The sequence below is a fragment of the Hibiscus syriacus genome, unplaced genomic scaffold, assembly GCF_006381635.1.
Source record: "Hibiscus syriacus cultivar Baekdansim isolate YM2019G1 unplaced genomic scaffold, ASM638163v2 tig00110890_pilon, whole genome shotgun sequence".
NCBI classification, from domain to species: domain Eukaryota; kingdom Viridiplantae; phylum Streptophyta; class Magnoliopsida; order Malvales; family Malvaceae; genus Hibiscus; species Hibiscus syriacus.
Window position 1 is genome coordinate 11,674,227 of NW_024062900.1, and position 3,887 is coordinate 11,678,113.

The 3,887-nt window shown below is 36.1% G+C and overlaps 1 pseudogene; it reads left to right on the forward strand.

The window, feature by feature from the left end:
• The first annotated feature begins 359 nt into the window (after positions 1–359).
• LOC120144498 lies at positions 360–3,182 on the forward strand (annotated as a pseudogene).
• Positions 3,183–3,887: the final 705 nt, after the last annotated feature.

Here is a 3,887-nt window from a genome sequence, read left to right on the forward strand (position 1 = left end):
AATAAAAGTCATAATTATTTTTTAAAATAATATTTAATTGTTGTTTTAAAAAAATGGTTATGACATAGGCCGATTCGATTTTTATTTTCAACAAATACGTATTAATTTGATTGGCATCATATACACATATTTATCTTTTAAATATCAATCAAACTTAATATTAATCTTAATACATTATTGTTCACACAACAATAATCGATTCAAGACCTTTTGAATAAAAATATAAAACTAATAAATATAATAATCAAAAGACTGCGCTGCAAAAGCTCTTAAGTAACATCTCCACTGATGTAACAGTAACTTCATCATCAGATGCAAGTAGATGATGAAAATCTTAATGTGAAACTAATGCCAAAGGAATCTACTTTCTTCCTTGATTTTGTTTTGTCTTTGTTAAATAGCTAATTATAACTGCCAATGCAGGTGCGCAAGAGACCATTGAACAAAAAGGAAATGACAAAGAAAGAAGAAGAGATCATTACTATACAGTCAAATTCCAATGCACTAATGGTTCATGAAAAAAAAACTAAAGGTGAGTAGTTGGCCTCTTTTTCCTGCACTTATTTGTCATGAATTGCGATGTTTATGTTTCGATTTATTCGTTTGGAAAATCCAGATTGACTTATTATTTGAAAGCCTCTGCCGCTCAGGGTTAACTATTTGAGCTAGAAGCAGTTTCTTCCCTGTGAGATGTAATTATTTATTACCTTCAGGTTGACCTGACATAATATGTTGAGAAGCATTAATTTCTTCTCGAAGCCGTGCTGAATGAATATGTTGGCAAAGAGGAAGTGAGTATATACCATACACTCAGACAACTTTTAAGGTGCCTATTTAGCTAATTTCATTTTGTATTGCTCTAGGTGTATTCCCAGACTGTGGAGCCAATAGTCCCACTAATTTTCAATCGAACAAAAGCGACTTGTTTCGCATACGGGCAAACAGGTATGTAGATTTCGTCAATTTGAAAGTTATGTCCATGCAAATGAACTTTAGTAGACATTTTTTTTGGGTACAGGAAGTGGAAAGACATATACTATGCAGCCACTGCCTCTAAAAGCATCTCAAGATATATTGAGATTAATGCACCATTCATACCGGAACCAAGGCTTCCAGCTCTTTGTCGGTTTCTTTGAAATATATGGGGGGAAAGTCTTTGATCTCCTTAACGATAGGAAGTAAGTTACATTTATATGTGCTGGAAACCTGTATAAGTAGTCCTATAGTTCATAATTCCCTGATTACGGATTCAAATTCTACTTTCTGCAGAAAGCTTTTCATGAGAGAAGATGGTAAACAGCAAGTATGTATTGTGGGTTTGCAAGAGTACCGGGTATTAGATGTTGAAACGATCCAAGAGTTGATCGACAGAGGAAATGCGACCCGAAGCACTGGCACTACTGGAGCAAACGAAGAATCCTCAAGGTCTCATGCAATTCTTCAGCTTGTCATCAAGAGATCAGCTGATGGCAGTGAAAAGAAGCCTGCTAGACTTGTAGGGAAGCTTTCTTTTATAGACCTTGCTGGAAGTGAGCGTGGTGCAGATACAACTGACAATGACAAACAGACAAGGTATAGAACATTTTGCATCTTACAGTGAAGCTAATAGATAACCAAATCGTTTTTATTTGAATATAATCTGATTTTGTGTTCTGCAGAATGGAAGGTGCTGAAATTAATAAAAGTTTACTTGTTTTAAATGAATGCATCAGAGCTCTTGACAATGACCAGGGTCACATTCCTTTCAGAGGAAGTAAGCTGACTGAATTTCTTAGAGATTCATTTGTCGGGGATTTGCGTACTGTTATGATATCTTGTATTTCACCAAGCTCAGGGTCATGTGAACACACCCTGAATACACTCCGATATGCCGATAGGTATGCGGTTCGATATCTAAAATCGAATTTTAGAAGTGACTTGTGCATTTGTTTGAACAATGCCTGCGGATACTAGAATTCCAGGGTGAAGAGCCTATCAAAAGGAACAACTCAAAGAAGGATACGCTATCTTCGCCTTCGAACTTAGGGAGTCAACTGCGTTGCCATCGGCTTCATCTTTAGCAACCGATACCTTTGAGGACGCTATAACTGTTGTTTCTCTTGAAAAGAACAGACATGGGTGGTCAGACCGGATCGAAAGAGATGCATCTCATCCTTTTAAAGTGGAACGTGTTGCAAGTGGAACTGTGGAAGGGCAGAAGGAAATTTTGCTGTAGTTTACTCCGAGGAGAACCAGGTGGATCCTTCAACGTTCGACGATAAATATTCAAATTCAGATGATCTCAATGCCCTGTTGAAGGTTCCATCAATCAATACAATCAAGTGAATTATCTGTTCTAATTGTATCAACTTCTGAAACGAAATTTATACTGTTTATTACCAGGAAGAGGAAGACCTTGTATCTGCTCATCGAAGGCAAGTGGAGCTTACAATAGAGACTGTTAGGGAGGTAAAGTGCTATGTTGCTCTGATATTTCATTCTTCAATATATGAAAAGGAAAACCTTGAGCATATCACCCTTATTTAAAAATGGGAGTTCGAGTGAGTAACTTTGTTCTAATTGTTACTAATGCCTGCAGGAAATGAATCTGCTGGTTGAAGTTGATCAACTAGGCAATCAGCTGGATAACTATATCTCTAAATTAAATACCATTCTTTCACAAAAAGCTGCAGGAATACTACAACTACAGACCCGCTTGGCTCATTTCCAGAAACGTTTAAACGAACACAACGTTTTAACATCTTCTGGCAATTGATATGACTGGCCGGAATAGGAGTCGTGACATCTACAGATACATCTGTGGAATTCAGCCGGTCGGTGATACCTGTTGATTCATATGGCACCGACATTCGATGACTAGCCTACAGTACCCATCAGACTGGATGATGACTGGTAAGAGTGGAGTCTTGGTTCTTCCCCCATTTTTGGATGGTTCAAGTTAAGCAACTTGTGATTTCTTGATTTATACATATACAAGTATACATACAGGTATTTACGCTGCGTAAAATATCTACAACAGAAACACCTTGTTTTGTGTTTTCAAGCTTGTCCTGATATAGCATTACATTCGAATTCACCTTCTGTATGAAAAGGGGAAAAATATGGTTAGTCCTGTATTTCTGGTTTTGCATCGTATTTCACTCGTAATGTTGCTCATATTAACGTTCATGTTCACATATGAAATAGAAGGTATGTGTTTTCTTTTTTTTTTGAAATAGAAGGTATGTTTTCTTTTTAACAATGACATTTGAATTTTATTAATAAAAATGTAGAAAATATATTTACTGGTGAAGAAGAGAAGTTTCATTCATCGTTACTTTTAATAGAAATAATACAATAAACTATATAGAAGAGATGTGCTAGAGTCCTAGTTAAGTTAAAAGTCCCAACGAAGTTAACTTTATCCTTGTCTACAAAATAGGCAAGAGTTAGAGATAAACTAGAATTCTAATATTTACAAGATATCTCAAACTTTATCTAGAGACGTTACATAACTTAGACTCCCCTTAAGTTGGGGAGTAAATATTATAACGACCCAACTTGGATGTAATCTTGTCGAAAGTAACCCTTGGAAGTGCCTTGGTTAAGATGTCTGCTAGTTGATTTTTGGAAGAGACATAATTTAGTCTTATTGTGCCGATCTTCACATGTTTCATTCTGTCGTGATGAATTGGATTCTTAGCAATGCTTATGGCTAACTTGCTGTCACTTTGAAGTTCAAAATAATTGCTATAACACACCTCCAACTCAATTAAAAGCCTTTGTAACCAAACGCCTTCATAGATCCTGAATGTTATCGTCCTAAATTCTGCTTCAACACTACTTCTGGAAACTACATATTGTTTCTTGCTCTTCCAAGTCACCAAAATTTCCCAAATGAATGAACA